Here is an 18,880-nt window from a genome sequence, read left to right as displayed (position 1 = left end):
AGCATCAAACATTTGTTTATTCCATATAGTTCCTTAAAAATCCTTGCCCTGATGTGTTGACAAATCCTTAACTACTATAGTTACCCAAAATTCCAATGAAGTTCTTGCAGGGAAACATCCATGTTAAATCAGATCCCAAAACTTAAATATATCCTTCTTTGTCCTCCCATGCTGAACTCAGCCAAGCTCTGCTGTCCCCTACACATAAAAATAAACTCAGTATTCTATCAGCAATAGTTATTTAGTGTATTTGTTTTCAGGGACCAGCCTTTGGCAATCTCAGAGTTCCCATTAATGCAATCCAGAAGTCTTCACTGAAGTAGCTGAAGACCATTGACTAGGATCGACTTATTCTGAATCCCTATAACCTGCTTTGGGCACTTATTAGAAATGCAAATTCTTTGCCCTCTGCCTTATGACTAAAACTACTCAATCCAAAACTCTAGAGGCCAGCTCCTCAAATACTGACTTTAACTTGTAGGAAAAGGGAATTCCATTCTAGGAAATTTTATTATTATCAGCATCAGCTCATATTGGAAAAAAACAACAGCAACCACGCTTGGTGCAAACACAGTGAGTAAACTGCTTGCCTGTACCTGTCTGGGTCATTTTCAGTTGTGCAGTTACAAAAGGAAAGCTCAAAGGAAAGCAGACAAGCAGGGCTCCCCACATCGGCCTTTCTCAAACTGGCCCTGAGAACTGAGGAGGTCTTATTAGACCTTGGACTTTGAACAAACTGTCTTGGTCACTTCCTACACCTAGAATGAATTTCCTCATTCTAATTTGTTTTGTCCATTGGAGGTCAGTTGTGTGAAAGTTCTCGCCACGCTTTCCCTCCTTCTGTTTCCTCCTCTGGTTTGGGGTTTGAGCCCTGAGGTCATGACCAAACCGAAAGTTTCCACATTCTGATGGATTTGTTCTGCATCCCCTCTTCACCTGATGTCACTTTCACATTTTCTAACACTCATCTCCAGATCACTAGCTTAGCTACAATAATGACTTTGGATATTTTGATGTAATCAAAGTTGTTCATTTGAGAGGCAACTTCCAACTAAAATAGAACAAAATCTTAAACACCCAATTCTCTGCAAATTTTGATTGGCATGAAGAAGTGTCTAAAAGAAATTCAGATTTAAAAGCATTTCCTTAGGAAAATTCTTGGTCAAAGTTAAAAAAAAAAAAGTGTTGTGGAAAATCTGAAACTGTCTTTTTGATTATCTCAAGACAAACAGACTTCATCTTATTATTCCTTTCCACTCATGTATCCACTTTACCTTCCTCAACTTCTCTCTCTCTCTCATATTCACCTTCTTATCCAGCTGGCCAGAAGCCACAAAGTCCAATTAAACTGCCCTTAGAACGGGATAAACCTTTTATTATTGGTTTTAAGTCCAGGTCTCACTCGGAGTCGAGAGCCTTTGTAAAACAAAATTAACCCTTTAAAAACACAGAATTGAATTGCACAGGTCCTCTACTTGAGTATTTTTCTAGAAAACAGATGATATAAACAGTACTGACAAATGTAGCATCACAGATGTATTTTCTCTTCTATACAGTTTTTTTTTTTTTTAAGATTTATTTAATTGTGCATACAGAACTGAGTTACAGGCACGGGGTGGTGAGAGGATTCACCAGAGACAGAGTGGGGAGCAGAACAGGCAGATCAACGAAGTACACTGCTGAGGGGAGCAGCGGGCGGGTCAGGAGAGGTCTGCTGGCCATGTGGTCTCCTCTGGGGCAGGCGGGGATCAAACTCATGCCGAAGTGGCTTTAGCTTCTTAGTGCTGTGCTTTCACCCGCTGTGCCACCAGGAAGGGCCCCAGCTTTTTAAATGACATTTTGTTTTTTCTTGCTGACTTTAGTGTAAGAATACAAAATACCATACCTATGGCAGACAGATGATGGGTTAACCAGCGGCTTGTGTTATTGGCAAGACCAAACCATCACCCTCCTATCTTGAACCAAAGTAAATATTTTCCTTCTTAATGAACACACCAACTACCCAACTGCGCAAATTGATTGGCTGATTCAATATTGTAGAAGTTCCTTTCTTGAAATCCTTGAAGGTCTCCTTTGAGAGTCTGTTGACTCCTCGTCCTAATGTATTGCTAAATGGACATTGATTGCAATGCCTCTGTATCGAGCTCAAGTCCACATTTCTATGCATCAGTATATTCTCTCAATCCTGCTACTCTTAACATTATGTTTAAGAGGGCACTTAAGATCTGCTAACCTCTGTTTGCAAATGAACAGAGTCCTTCAATGGATTTTCTAGAAACTTGAGAAAATCAAGACTATTTTATTTGTCAATGAGACACAGGCTAATACTGAAACAGGAAAATATCAGGTGATTCAGAATAGAGCTGCTTTACATGGAGCATAGACCTCTAAAGGGGAACAGGTGAGATTTTAGAAGGAGAATGCTGTGATGACACCCCTCTACACTTCACTGGTAGCTAAATTATTGCTGATAATATTTTAGGATGCAAAAAAAAAAAAAAATGACCTTAGAGCTTTACCTCATAACTCTATACCTCATTCTTCAGGCTCTTCTGATGGGTGATGCCATCTAGCCCCTCAGTTTAATTTGGAGACTTGTGAGTCCAGGCTAAGAAGTGAACATAAACTCTAGTTACAAACCTTTTCTTACAATTTGTAGGATGCAGTGTTCAGATGCATGATCTGCAGAGTTTTACATGTTCTGTGTAGCTTTTCTACCCAGTGATGGAGTAAAGGCCAGCCAACCACAAGGAGAATTTGGCGTTCAGGAAACACAATCCTCAGGGTCAGATGTTACCATGTTACATGTTTGCAGTGAAGGTGCCGCTCAGTCATTCTTGTAGAGATCAGTCTAGCCCTTAGCTCAGCCCCCTGAGAACAAAATCATCTACAGCCACAGAATTTTGCCACATTTTCATAACTTTACAATTCCATAGTCTGAACTGTATCCGTATGGAATTGTATCTCTTGGTATTCCTGTCTTCATAATCATGACTTTATTACAACTATATTGTTCAATCCAAAAACTTCCTGAGAAACTCATTTGCTATGAACATCTCACTGCTTAGTTCTTCAGCAGATATGATCGAACCACTGTATTCTCTAAGATTTTTCAAAAAATTCTTACCTAAAGCCTGCACTTTGCCATGCCAACCATTCTAAACTATGTCAACCATTTCTAAACTATTGTGCCATCCCCCTCTGCAAGTCTGAGATGCCACTAAACTGTTAAGGACTGTTCTCCCTGAGAGCTTTTTACAAGTAAACTCAACTTTTTCATATTGACAGACAATTTTGATGTGTGGGGAATCAGCAGACATATATAGAGGAGATTCCTGAATAAGGCCTAGAACATCATTCATTAGGTCTACAATGAGAATCCAGGTGGTAGAAAGACTATTGTTCAATGCTCTAGCATCTAGCTATGTTTATCCTTTCAAAAATGTTCAGATTAATCAACTACCCAGCCTTTTAGTCTGGGCAAATGCCAAAGGCAGATATTTTGGCCCCCATCATTCATGGTTTGGCTCTAAACTGTTCTGACTCAGGCATTCCTCTTGAACACTTTTTCCATTGAAAAACCAAAGCACTGCTCCTTGAGAACAAACCACACAAGGGTCTGTGCACCATCACACTGCCTAATGCCTACAATTGCTACCCACAACTCATCTTTTTGCTACCAAGAAATGTGGGGAGTAAGCAGAATCATCCATACGCATTGTCCAACACATGAAAAGAACAGATGTAGAAAATATATCCAATGCATTGTTACCATTTAGAACACTTTTGCTTTATTAAAAAGAGAAAAGAAAGGGCCCTCCCTGGTGGCACAGAGAGTTAAAGCACAGCACTAACAAGCTAAAGCCGCTTCAGGATGAGTTTGATCCCACCCCAGAGGTGATCCGCATAGTATGGCAGACCTCTCCTGACCCACCCTCTGCTTCCCTCAGCAGTGTACTTCATAGATCTGCCTGTCCTGCTCCCCGCTCTGTCTCTGTTGAACCCTCTCACCACCCTTGAACCTCTAGCCTGTACCCCAGCTCTGTATGCATAAATAAATAAGTCTTTGAAAAAGAAAAGAGAGAGAGAGAGAGAGAGAGAGAGAGAGAAAAGACAGTATAAATAGATCTGGGAGGAAATACAAGAGTGCTTTTACTTGTATGCAAAATAACCAGAGTACAAAAGAAAAAGACTTGTGAAGGAGGGAAAAGAAACTGTTTATAGCCCTTTGCCCAATGTGGCCATCATATTTGGTTTACATAATGCTTTGGTCAGTTTCAGCAGAAACCAGGAATTGTAACTATTAATTATGCAAAGAAATAAATTCTTAGAAAACAATCTGTGGGCATCCTAGCTAGCCCTCGTTCCTCTGTTTTAGTAATTTGTATTTGGGTTCACAATGCCTGCTAATCATAGCTCATCTAGGAAGACGTGGATTTTACAAATAGAAATCATTTCCCTCTGGACATAAAAATGATCTCTAAATAGACGACAGAGCTAAGGGCAAACTCTCAGTTTTGTTTTCTTTTGCTTGATTCTTACCGTGTGTTAGCATATCTTTTTACTGGTAAGAATTACAGCTTCCTGCTGTTTAGCATCCTGAATTAGCACTAAGAATTGTTTTACTCTTTGTTGATCATTGTTCTACACTTCATAGGATCACAACCTGTACAGATTTTGCACGATTAAAACACGAGATATTCATTCAGCATCCCAAATATTCACGGCAGGATTTTAACAGGTTAGAATCAAAGAGGATTTGGTATGTCATGCTTCGGGAACACCGTGATACATGGTTAGGTGGTTTCTTTAGTCCTTCTAAGTATTTAATGTGCTCGTGTGCATGGAGAACCCCCAAGGCCATCAGAACATGCAGGTTTTGTCAAAGTTTAGATTTAATAACGGGATGCTTCTGTTGAGGGTCCCTTTCATCCCTTGTCCTTTTGAGGCCTTAGGGCTCAATGCATAATCTAGACCAAGTTTAATATCCTAGATACCTTTTAACATTTTCATTCACCATCAATACTTTAGGGACATGGTATCCAGCTTGCATTTAGTTTTCTACTAAGCAGCATCTTAGACCAGACATCCCTAACTATATACTCCATGAGGGTGAAAGTGGGGAGATCAGGATGCAGGACCAGGTGTGGGCAAGTGAGCTTGGGGGCTCTATTGCAGCCATCCTGGGCAGGGCTCAGGTCCTCTCATCGCTCTGTGAGTACGCACAGCCCTTGAGATTCATGGGGTATAATGAATAAGACCTTTCTAGATTTTGATAGGCTCACAAGGGTCAGATTTACACTCAAATGATTCCATTTTCCCAGCAGTTTTAGAAAGCCATTTTATTTTCTCAAAACTAAAGAAGAAAATTGATTCAGAGTAAAATTTAAAAATCATTATTTTATAGTTCTTAAAAGTGATCTTAATAAATATTAGGAGCTAATTGTGATTACATCCTCTAACAGCCTGGGAACTCTGGTTTAAATACAAATTCAGCCTGTGTGATTTCTGGACTGAAGACAGTTAGGCTGAGGCAAACTGTCAATTACCTTTCCTTAATTACCCATATTCAGAAACAAAACAATACCAGTCAAAAAGCTCTTTGTAAAAGAATATTTGAGCTCCAGTGTAGATGTCAACCACAAGGAATGTAAAATATGAAAATTCTGTCCCCAATTTGAATGCTTTCAAATGGGAGATGCCAAGTTGGTAAGTTTATCCAGAGGACAAATGAATTGCAGGTTTCTGAAGACATAGTTAACAAGACCTGCTTCACTGGGCTGCCCCCGTCTGGCCTATACCCCAGTTCTGTATGCATAAATAAATAAATCTCAAACAATAAAGAGAACTTGGCATCCTCGGCATCGTCTTCACAGGTTTTAACATGAAGCTGGAGAACCAGCCAGCCAGGAGACAGAAACTTGAGCCCCTCCCCAGGGTGACTCCGCCTTTTCAGTCCCTCCTACACACAGGTGTGAACACTTGCACATGCGCACACACCCACGCTCAGGTGTCCACAATCACACACATGTGCCTCGCACCCATGCACTTGCTATGTCAAGATCAAAGTCACAGGTGGTAGCGATAGACCAGAGACGAAAAAGCCTGATTCACTCATATATCCTATACTCACTCAGGTGGAATTTATTCCCCACACCCAACCAGTACTGAGACCAATGCGGCAGAAGTGATGGTGTGCAGAGAAATAAACACTCACACTAATGCCAATACACAATCACTTACGCCAGTGAGCTTGCTAGTGGGGGGTGAGGGGGGGGAGGTTCCAGGACTTGCTGCACCCAGTGTAGCCAACCCACAGCCTTCATCATCCAGGGGACTCGGGACATGTGGCAAGTCAGCTGGCATGAAATGGTGGGAATGTCACAGGGTTACACCTGACAGGAGAAAGCAGACATTGTGCAAAAATGAAGAATGATGTAAAATATATATATAAAATCTTAAAAATTAAAAAAGAAAGTCCTGCCTAGATGAGCTCAACTCCACATGCCATGAGGTAAATCAGTGCTTCCTATCGAGGTATATGATTCCCACACGGCATGATTATTCAAATAGACCCATAGGCCCACCACAGGTGGCTGTGATGGGGCAGTGGTGACCCCTGGACTCCACAGCAGTCTCACTTTGGTGACTTAATTAACCTCACAAGACATGGGCTGATTTTATGTCAGTGAAGTTTTTGGTCTGTGTATATAGTATTAGCGGCGTTTCAGTGTATTTTCATTAAATTCTCAAATACGAAAAAGAGGTGTGTTTGTAATTAGTTCTTCTGAAATAGTGAAGGAAGGACAAAAACCCAAGAGCAACTGCATTGTTTTAAGTACAAGTATAAAATCTAGAGAGAAGTAAGAAGCTGAAGGCTTATTATAAAAATACATTTTTTCTTTCCATTTGTCCTCACATTTTCAACTACCTACTCAACAGTTTGCTGGCAAGCAACAAATGTATCTTTAGGAATATTTAATGCAAATATTACTCTGTGGCAGACAGGATATTTAAAACGTACACTCCACAGAATGTTGGTTTTAACAAATTATATGTTTTAGGGGTTTCTATTTCATAGACAGCTTTTAATGTTAGACTCAAGTAAGATGATTCTCAATACTGTTCCCCAGGGGAAAGCTTCAGAAATGGATTGAACTGACTATCAAAGTGGTTAGAAACCAGTGCACATATAAAAAGCACATTATTTAAGAGCAGGAGTTAAAAGTGGATTTGCAAGGATTCAAGGGAACACCTATAGCTCCCACATTATTAAAACCAAATCTCAATAGGCTTCTGTGCCTATTTTAAACATTCAACATTTTCCCTTATCAGTAAGCCTTCTATCTGTAAAGGAAATGGAGAAACACACACACTTATTTCACAAAGAATAAGACAATGAAAGCAAGAGAGGGAATGTATTCAAGATGAGAAATTGCAAGAAAATATGCAGATTTATCAAGATCTAGGCTCTCTCTATATTTTGTCTTTATAAATGTACTTCAAAGTTCAGATTCAATCAGTGAACACAGCTGAAGAAGATCAAAGTCATCTTGTGTTAAAATTACTTTTATTCAGGATGAAAAATACAACATGTAACCAGATTAGATGATAGTTTATGATTAGTTCTTTACCACATATTTCAAAAGAACTACATATTTATTTCCTCTTGTTGTTACTGCCATACAATTCTTTTTATTATTACTTAGACGGTTACAACGTAGTGTTTTATGTAGCTGTTCCTTAATAGCAGAGAGGACGCCTCACACACAAACACAGAAAAAAATTAATACAGAACTTTTCAAAGTAAGAACAAGTAAGACACCAACTCTACAACATGTAGTTCAGAGTTCAGGGATTTTCTTTTCTTTAAATAGGTGTTTTTCTTAGGTAACATGTGGCCTGATAAAAGCTCTAGATTGTTCAGACTGCAGCAGCGTAAAGCTATTTCCAACGCAATGGATGAAGATGGGTCTGAGGTAGAAAGGTGGTGATGGCTTCCTCTTATATAAAACAATTTTCTTCTTCTCAAAATATCTATGCTGCAAATAGACACCCTTGCCCCCCCAACCCACCCAACCTATTCTAAAAGAAGAGCAGTTTCTAACTTTAAGCCTCCTTCTGGAAAGATCCCAGTTCAAGAGAACCCAAAGTTAAAATGTCCTGATGCTTTAGAAGTAAATATGCCAGGTGAATTAAAACATATTATTTTCAGTTTGGTTTTTTTGTTTGTTTGTTTGTTTTGGTTCCTCTACATTTGGAAGTTACATGTTTAACTAGAATCTATTAAATGTGAAATCAAACCTCAACTGAGTACTTTACTGAATGCACTGAATCTTCAGCCAACGGGTAACATGAGCTAAGCTTTAATTTCATTTTTTTTTTTTTATATAGAAGCAGACACTTGATGAACATCCTTCCCAAGTATATAGATCTAATGTGATAATAAAACATGTATTCATTAACCCAAAAGAAATATGATACACACATTGCATTTGTGTCTGTTTTCAGTAAAAAAATAAAACTGGGAATTTTGAGAATTGTAACGGTCTTGAGTATACATAAACAGCAACAAAATTGTCTTTAAAGGGGGTCAAAGATAGCAACACCTCAATCATCAGGTAAAGGGATGCTGGGCACTGAATAATAAAAATCAAAACCTGGATAAACTAGGGAAGGTGCCAAGTTTTGTTGCAGTATCAAATGACAATGTGGTTAAATGGGTACCTTTGGGAAATTATCTTTCAGATTATCATTATCTTGTTCTATTGAATAGACCAGGGCATGAAATAAAGAAATCAAGGTCTACTTATAGAGAATGGGGAAATAAAATGTAGAGGAAAAATCCCAATAGAAATGCCAGTGAGGCCTGCAGAATTTTTCTGGTGGTCTCCAAAGTGGACAATGAAAAAGTAAGTGTATGAGGTCAAATACAGTTAGATAGCATACACAGAGGTATAGCTTAACCCATATACGTAAAATATTTGAAATATTTGAAACCTATGAACTTGTTAATTTGGCCAAATCACAGAAACAAACACAGGAAATCCATTTGGTCATGTGGCTGATAAATTATAAATAACCAAAACATAAAGGCAAGAGAGTCCAAGAAATAAATGAAGTTATTTTACAAGGTTAACATGAAGGAATGTAAATACGTGAAATTGTCTTCTAATTCATAGGCAACTTTTGTCATTGTTATTAAAAAGAAGGTATCGTTATTAGAAAGCCCCACCCACTCTCCCAACACTGTATACAGTATACAAATCAGTCACAAATGTATTCCTGTTTCCAAATACCTCTCTGTTCATTAATTTACAGTTGCATAGAAAGGGAAGAAGAAAATAATAATATATGATTATTATAAAAACAAAATATCCTTTTCTCTTTGGATAGTCAGTGTTTTACTCCAGTAGACACACAGCCAACGTTCAGCATGTTTGAAGGAGTCATGGAGTTTCTGATCAAATGGAACTTGGGATTGGCATTTGCTGAATAGGGCAATACTGTAAGTCAGGAATTGCTGATTGGCGAGATGAACACTTCACATTGCCTGTGGGGAGGGAAAACACTACTGTTAGAACACAGTTTACAGAAAACATTACAGGTAGTAGGGGCCTGTCAACTCTTCAAGGAAACCCAAGTGCTTCTTTCAGAATGACGCCAAGCCCATTATGTGGTGTTTATGTGAGAGCCTTTTTCCCAAGTGACTTTGGTTTCCTGGGATGAAGGTCTCCTCTCATCCTTAAGTCACCTTGTCTGGTTTTTATCACTGTAGCGAATACAGAGTGTTTCTGGAAGCCTTCCTCTTGCCCAGGCTGGAAACCAAGTTAAAATGGAGGGGACGTGTTTTTATCTTGCTGAAGTACCAGTGGAGATTAAGCCTTCTGTAAACTCCTGTCTTTCTCCAAAGTACAAAGACCTGTGGGAGGTCTCCTGCAAAGCAAGCAGCCTGCAGAATTCCAACGGAGCTGTTTCATGGGGAGGAGCTGTTTCATGAAGGGGGGTGGTGTCCTGCTCACCCCAAGAACTGTCTTCTTAGCACAGTGTCTGGAAAGATAACCCAGCAGCCACTTCTCCCAGGCAGCCAGACACAACCAACTCATCCTGACTCTCACCTGGAGCTCATGAAACTGGGCTATTTTTTTTTTTTTTAAGATTTATTTATTTACAGATACAGAACTGGGGTACAGGCCAGAGGTGCAGGGGCAGTGAGAGGATTCACCAGAGACAGAGTAGGGAGCAGAGTAGGGAGCAGAAACAGGCAGATCGACGAAGTGCACTGCTGAGGGGAGCAGCCATGTGGGTCACATCCCGGGTGGGGATTAAACTCGCACTGAAGCGGCTGTTGCCAGGTTGCAGCTGCCTCCTAACCCATTACACCACCAGGGAGCGCCCTGAAACAGCTATTTCTGAAACTTGTTTCTGTCTTGAACATTTCCCTGCCATTTACAGGGAGACTTTTGGGATGTGTTGGGCCCCTGGGTACTGAGATGTGAAGACACCACCACGTTCCATGGGACCATGAGATAGTGCCAACAAGAGTAAGACCCAGGGGACAGAGAATGGGAGACTCTAGTTCTAATGGGGGAGGGAAGACAGTCTTACATATTAGTACTATTATCCAAAGCACTGTGCTGATCCATATTGGAAATAAAACCTAAAAGGATTTTTGACCTCTTTCTCTATACTCTGTTATCTCTGAAAAGTGAACAAGTCCATTAAATAGGAGCACACTAATGCTACTTTTAGTTCCAAAATTCTGAAAGCTTACATCTATGCAATATAAATATTAGCACAGCTATCTGGTTGAAAACATTAATTTTTTATGAATTCCCAAGATTTGAAAAATGAGAAGAAAAATGCTAACACAGAATACAGGAATAAAGAGTAGAGAGAGAAGAGGAAGGAGTCTTGTGCATGAATCAAACATTTGCCTCGCTGACTAAATTGCTGTATCACCAGGAACAATTTCACTCTTTTCTACTCTACTTTTTTAAAATCGAAAAAGCAAAGAAGAGAAAGCCCCCACGACCGCTTTCAGCTTTAAAAGCTGAACGCTTGTGTCTAAAGTATTTGAGATCCCTTGTCCCCTCCCTGACCCCACCACTCAGAGCCTCGCCTCACCATGGGGGTCAACAGAACTCATCTCCCCAAGTTCCCTACCCAACCGTAAAATGCCCTAGACTCATGCTCACGGCTCCCTTCTGTCTCCTGGTCTCTGCTCCTCGTGGAGACCTTTGCATTCCTTGCTGTGCCCCCACATTCCACCTCCCTGGTTCCTGAAACTCCTCCATGTCCTCTACAGCACATGGCCCATCGTCACCATTAGGATCCATCTCCTCACACTCTTCTCTGATTGCCCTCACTCACTTGCTCTATTCATTATCTGAGTTCTCCCCTAAAGGCGGAGCTTTCCCTGTAAGCGCCTCATGTGACTCCTTTCAGCGGGATGCTCATATACTGCTCATAGATCCTCTTTATAATTTTCAGGGCATTTACTTTCCTTAAAAAAAAAAAAAAACAGTCCAGCTTTGAATTCCATGCCATAGTAATTTTGTAGGCACTATGAAGTTACCTACTGATCCACTAGGCCACATTCCCTCACTTATTGAAGAAGAACTGGATCACTGTCACCCTTGTTACAGGTGTTTTAAGTCATCATGATTTCAATCCCCACACAGAAGATTCTTCCCACCTGCTGGCTCCAGCTCTAGGTGCTTCTCTCCTCCAATATTCCTGTCTCTACCCTTTTTAGCTACTTGCCCCAAGTTCCACTATGGATCATCACCAGTATCTCTAACCCTTTTGGTGCTCCAGCTATCGTACCTCTCCCCAAACAACTTCACCATTCCAGCTTATTTTCCCAAGGTAGCCACTTCATCTCCCCTTGGAGACTACCACCCACTGACCCTGCTGCCCTTTCCTGTCTCCCACACCTGCCACTCTCTGCTCCTGCTCCTTCAAACTTAGGTGTCCAGTTCAATCGTCATCATCATTTGTCTCTTCCCTCGAATTGTACTCATTTGGCCAAACCACAATTTCAACCTTGACTAACAGCAATATTTGGTCTGTTCTGGTTCCTGTGCTCATGAACTTGAATGTAGCTAGAGGGGAACACAGACCTGCAGATGGGATTCATGAGAAATTCATGAGTTGGCACCTTAAGTGGTAGCCTCTAATGTTGATTGGAGTCACACTTTACACCCCCCTCCATCTGCTTTCCGATCTCCAAGCAGCAACGATATATCCTCTAATCTCTCCCCACACCTCCTGCACCACCTCTCTGTACCCACTCTCTGCTGAAGCCCCATCTTCTGAGTCCGAAGATGATATAAGCCATCAGAAGAGACCTTGCTCCCCAGGGTGAGGTCCTTCCATCTTAAGAACCCTTACGCCACACCCACTATGGTGACTTCACATCCCTCCCCTGGCACTACCCCTGGCGATTCTAAACACAAATTCTCTGTGCTTCTTGTTAAGATTCCAGATCCGCTTGCCAATAAGACAATAATACAATCAGAAGATTCTGTTTCTAGAACATAAACAAGTCCATGAAAAAAAATGTTCCCCAAAGACCTACTATGATCTCATGGCACAACTTGTACATGTGTCTGGTAGGAGAGGCATAAAGCTAGAACTGCCAACAGTTGTTGGTAAAATTTTGAAATGAAAAAAATTAGAATATTCATCCCTATAAAGAAACAAAACCAGCCGTGGGCTTTTAAGTCAATGTGCTGTGGCTGCTACCTTACGGAGACATCCGTAAGAGCAGTGGTTGGCCATAGCTGCGGGGTAAGTTGAGTCTGAGCTGCTAAAAAACTATTAGAACACACAGATCAAGACCTTGGTAGTTCTGATATTAACAGTCTTGGCAAGGACCCCTCCCCTCAAGGCACAAACTACTGAGCTCTATCAACTAACATTTAAATGTTAAGCAAGTCAATAGCACTGAAGTCTAAAGTCCACAGTAGCTGATTTGCTTACTCTAGATTATCAACCACCCCTGAGCCAGTCAACCTTCAACTTACCTGTGGTCTGCTGGGGAGATTTGCTGAAAGATAAAACAAGGACAAAAAATCAATTGAAGTTGGTTCTGCTGCTGCTCCGCTAGCTCTCCCTCCGGGAATGTAGAGGTGCGGAACGTACCTCCCCCCGCCCCCCCCAGCTGTTAAATGCATGCTAATAAGAAAATAAGAAACAGATTTTTGGAATTTTTGGTTCGGTACTTTTAACAAGGGCGAGTTTCCCAGTTAGTTGCTCACACCATAAACTTGAAGATACAAAAATTCCACCAATGTAAGTAAAATATGTGCTAAAATTTTTTTTTAAAGATTTATTTATTTATTCATACAGAACTGGGGTACAGCCCAAGATGTGGAGGGTGAGAGAACCCACCAGAGACAGAGCGGGGAGCAGAACAGGAAGATTGACAAAGTACACTGCTGAGGGGAGCAGCGGGCGGGTCAGGAGAGGTCTGCCATGCCATGTGGGTCACCTCCGGGGCAGGCGGGGATTGAACTCATGCAGAAGTGGCTTAAACTTCTTAGTGCTGTGCTTTAACCCGCTGCACCACCAGGGAGGGCCCTGTGCTAAAAATTTTGAAATCTCCTATTTAAATCCTACTATGCATTTGGTTTATGGGCCAGACAGAGCAAGTTCTGTGTATATGGCTGAAAGGTTCATATTCCCTGATGGGACCAGGGGGACATCAGGGAAATATATGCAGTGTCCCCTTCAGTGCCCCCTATGCCCACAGCGCCCAAAGGTGAGGATGGAGGGGAGGTGCCTGCACAGGAAAGGGCTGGCCTCGTCCTGGGCCACCCTCTAGGGGCTTAGACTAAAATCGGGGCTTGGAAGGGCCCCGGAAGAGCATGAGAGAAATCAGAACGTGGTGTCTAGTCTGCCTTTGCACCCAAGCAGGTCATCCCTCCTGGTACCCTGAGCTTATGGGCATTGTAATGGCAGCCTCCAGTAAATCTCTCCTCGATAGCCTCTTCCTTCACAGTAAAAGATCAAACCTACTCTCTTATACTGATCCTGGAGGGAAAGTAACAACGTGTATCCCCCCAGAGAGGATCTAATAAGAATCATTCCCAATCAACTAGCATGGGTGATTCTGCCTATCACTCACTTTTCTGTGCTGAGGGAAAGCTGGGCACACAGTGCTGACACAGAGTGACAGTACTTTTGGGGAAGGGGGTGAGCAAACTAGAAGGGCAATGTTCCTACGGTGCCTGGAGGAAAGTCTAGGCCACCAGGGTACTGGGAAGAAGAACTTGGCTCAAACCCGCCTAGACCTACCAGATGTGCAAATACATCAGGAAAAATGGACACCTCAGGCTTATGAGCTCCACGCAAGGAACAGCTCAGCGGAGTATGGATTAAGTATACACTAGGCAGAATGTGCATTCCTCCAAGGAAAGAAATAATGGCCTCATAGGTGGTCATGGTCGTCTCATGGGATGGCAGCATTGGAAGTGACACAGGGTGAGGGAGAGAGGACGCAGAGCTCATGTGGAGCAATGAGACGCCTGAAGGAGTCACATGGGGGTGTGATGTGCAGCCCCACCCACAGGCAGCCTCGTATTTATTACATCAGCATAAAGGTGGGGCAAGTAGGTAGGGTGGGTACATGTGTGGGGAAAGCAGTGATTGGGGGTGTGAGCTGGGGTGGCATGACCAGGGGCTATTGCTGGGGGCTCCACTGAACCTGCAGTTAGAGCATGTCATGTCTCTTCCGTGTCTGCCTGCTGTTTCAGCAGACACTGTTTTCCCAGTATGTTCCTCACGCCTGGACTTTTGTCCTTAGCGAGACACCCCCAGCTTGACTCAACACAAGCAGGGCCTCTGGGCCCCAGGACAGTAGAATAAGGACAGCTGGGATCCCACAGTTCAAGATGTGTTATTTGGAAGGGATTATTTTGAGCTAAGGTCAATTAAAGCCCTGCAGGTTCAAGAGTAACTTCTATCATTTCTTTATCTAGGAGAATGATAAATGGGGGCACTGCCCATAAATTGGATTTTTTATTAGAAAACGAACTTTCTATTGGAGAAACTATCCATGTGATGCGGCAACCATTTAATTATGGAGCTCGTGGTCTTCATCATATGACCCACTCACTCCTTAGTCTGTGAGCTCCCTCCTCCCTCTGTGAAACGCCTGGACCTCTTCATTTTTTACTTAGGATATATACCCTCACTATGCCCCATTTACTTTGGAGATCATATTCATGTAGATTGTCCATAGGTACAGCATTAAAATTTATTTTTTTCTCCTATTAAGCTGTCTGAAGTAAATTTGATTTCTCGTTCTGCACAAGAAGAATCTAGTAAGCAAGGGTAAAACTTTCCTTTTCTGTCTCTACAGTAACAAATAGCTAAACCCAAACAAAAATCAAATCCATTTTTGTTCCAACTCATCATTTTAAACATATATGTATATATTTACTTATGTTTAGACATATATATACACACACATATAGACATATATCAAATAAAAGCTCATTGTACTCTCTTGAACATATTATATAAATATATTTTTAAAAGAAACCATCAAATCATTCCAGTTTACTAGGTTTTGTGTTTTAGATGAATGTCACTAGAGCTTAATAAACACAGGCAATTCATAATGAAAATGGCTTATAGATAAAAATAATTTTGAAAGGATTTGTTGGCCTAACAAGCCAAAAATATTTATCACAAGTATATTTATATCTATGATATAAATGAAAAAACTGACCAAATAGTCCAACCACTTATAACAGCCCATGGAAATCTTAATATACATGATGGCTATTAGGCCACACTATTAAATTTCCTTCATTAATGCTTTGCCAGAAAGAGATGAAGATGCCTGTCTCTGACCTGAAACTCAATACAAATAATTTTTTTTTAAAGACTTTAAAAGATATAATTAACTGAAGGATGCTACTGGAACCAACTGGGATATTAATTAAGACAGAGAAATTCTAAAGTATCATGTGCAACAATATAGAGACACAGTTAAAAAAAAAGTCATGGTTAAGTAGGCAATTCATATAATTAGGATTTATAAATACAGATTCATTATAATGCTAAGATTACCAACGGTGGAAATTCACTTGTGACAAGGCTAATTTTTAATCCACCAAGGATCAAAAGTCAAGATTAACATGTAGATCAATTCATTGTGTGCTGGTGACAAGCAATTTTAAAGTTCTCATTAGTTATAGGAGCTCAAGGGATTTTCTTGGTATTGGGAGAGTGCCAATCCGATTTGCTTAGAAAAATTCTCCAAAGGTGGTCAGTAAGCTTTGGGAATGTGAAAGCTTATTAAATTACTTGCAAACTGAGCAACTTAAACGTGGCAACAAAGCAAATGGTCACACAGAGCCTTCTGAGTGCTATCTGGGGAAACTTCAACAACTAAACATTCCTAGAATGATTGAACTCAATCATTCATTAATTCATTCCATTCAGAAACATGTAGTAGGTAGTACAGCAATTTTTAAAAAGATTTGATAAATTTAGGCAGAATTTTTTTTGATAAAACTTCATTTATTGTAAGATTTTTATCTTATTTATTTTTGCGTAGAACTGAGTTATAGGCCAGAGGTGCAGAGGGTGAGAGGATTCACCAGAGACAGAGAGGGGAGCAGAACAGGTGGATCCACTGAAATAAACTGCTGAGGGAAGCAGCAGGCAAGACAGGAGCGATCTACTGCACCATGTGATTCAGCTCCCTGGCCAAGGACCAAACTCAGGCCACTTTGCCATGGGACGGCCCTCGTGCTGACAGAGCAGAGAGCCCCTACGCCACCAGGTAGACCCTTTAAGCAGCATTTAAAAAATATCTATCGATGTTACAAATAAGACAATTAAGTCTTTTCTTTTATGTAAAGTGGTCCCATCTTTGAGATCTTTATATTATAGAAGTAAATTATAAATACAAAGAACAAACTAAAACCAAAGCAATAACAAAAGTTCAGGAAACAAATTATAAGATCTAAATTCCAAAGGATTCTGAAGTACAATAGTCATAATTTTTTACATGGGGTAGAGCCGAGTTCTTTACTCAGTAACACAGAGTAACACTCATCCATGGAGAGCTACACATTTTACAAATATTTGTGAATGCACAAACTTAAAATTGTAAGAGCACATCAGCATCCCAGTAAGAAGTCCTGGGGCCACCTAAAGCCCTTCATCATGGAGAATGACCAAGGTGGACAGGACACCAACGAGAAGTCAGGGATTAATCTACTATGTGGGATCCACTGAAAAGAACTACTCTACTCAGGAACCAATAATATCTATTAATAGCTAATATCTAATTCTGGTGAATAGGAATTTTATATTTGCTTTTAAGGGAGGACATAAAATGAAATGAACATACTAACTTCTTAATATTCATTTTTGCCCTATAACTATGATTATTATTTATTTTTAATTATAATCTTCTAAAACCTGAAATAAATCAATCTTTGACAATATATACATATGAGACTATGAAATGGACTTAGAAAATTAAACTTTTAAAATGACACATTAAATTTTTATGTAAAAATTTTAATAAGGAAGTTATGTTTTGTACCCACCACACATATAAAAATATATTTAAACACTGTGTATACAGTAGCTTTTATTGAAATGACTTTTAAATTGAAAATATTTATCATGATATTTAATAAAAACTTCCAAAATAGGCACTGGCTTATCTAATTTGTTATTAACTAATTATTAATATATTTGGATTTAAACTAAACAAAAACAGCAATTTTATTTAGAAATTTAATTTTGAAATCTGGCTTATAAAGACAATGATGAGATCTCACTTAGTTAACATAGCCTACAATTCAGAAACAAAAAACATAAAAAATTAATCTTAGGTGATAATTAATATGACAGATTTAATATGTTCATCTATGAGAGCCATTACTAAGTCTAGAGAATAAGAAACAATCTGAAAACATTTAGGTTTCCACTGACTCCCTGAAGCTTTTGGTGAGACCCTGGAGAGTCAAATCATGTGTGTGCATATGCATGTGCGTACAACACATGTACACAATTTATATAGAGCTGTGCATGTGTGTTCATGTGTGCACACATATACATTTATGCATGGTGTGTTCATACCCGTAAAACATGTGTGCACATTCATATAGTGTATGCACTCACGAATGTGCAGTGTTGCATAGCATGTGTGGTGTGGGCATGTGTGCATTGTACAATGTGTCTGAACACAGGCACACACAGCTTTCTGAGTAGGGGGAACGAAGCGCAGTAAATAAGATCCCATCCACTTAAAGAAGTCACACCCTGGGAAATGATAGACTGATACAACTGATACAGATACAGCCCATCTATGTGCTTGAGAAAGCTGGAAATACCTTTGCTACGAGAGTTCAGGGATTATAGTTTCAAAGAACTGTTTTCAATTCCTGCTAATGATGGGATTTTGTAAATTGCAGAATGGTATCACTTGAAGTCAGCATTTTAAAATGAAGTTAATATACATTACTAATTTGTTCTTTGGGCACTGTCTTTTTTGTCTATTTCCTGGTTTAGGATGGTATTTTCTAAAGGAAGGCTGAAAAAAGGGTGAGGTAAGAGGTGGTTTATATATCATCTTTATAAATAAATGGGAGCACATTATAATGTGTATGATAATTCCTATAACATATATATATATACAATATATACCATATATAATATAAAAGAAACAGCTTCTCGCCTCACCTTTTTTTAGGGTGCACACATAGGCACACACCGTTTAACAGCCGTCTAGATCTAAAAATTAGTTTGAGTGAAAAAAATCAATAAAATTATAAATAATATATTTCTATTTCATTTAATGATTATTTAAAATAACATTTTATTAATAAGTAGTATGTTTGCT

At 39.9% G+C, this 18,880-nt stretch overlaps 1 long non-coding RNA gene across 1 annotated transcript; it reads right to left on the bottom strand.

Moving 5' to 3' along the window:
• Positions 1–8,375: 8,375 nt before the first annotated feature.
• Positions 8,376–18,790, bottom strand: LOC105853556. The gene is made up of 3 exons (XR_001145393.1): positions 18,721–18,790; positions 13,032–13,054; positions 8,376–9,553 (listed from the first exon to the last, which is right to left on the bottom strand). It is a non-coding gene; the product is annotated as an uncharacterized LOC105853556 (long non-coding RNA).
• Positions 18,791–18,880: the final 90 nt, after the last annotated feature.

This window comes from Condylura cristata, unplaced genomic scaffold (genome assembly GCF_000260355.1).
Source record: "Condylura cristata isolate star-nosed mole 26May11 unplaced genomic scaffold, ConCri1.0 scaffold00001, whole genome shotgun sequence".
NCBI classification, from domain to species: Eukaryota; Metazoa; Chordata; class Mammalia; order Eulipotyphla; family Talpidae; genus Condylura; species Condylura cristata.
This window is presented reverse-complemented; position numbering and strand designations above follow the sequence as displayed.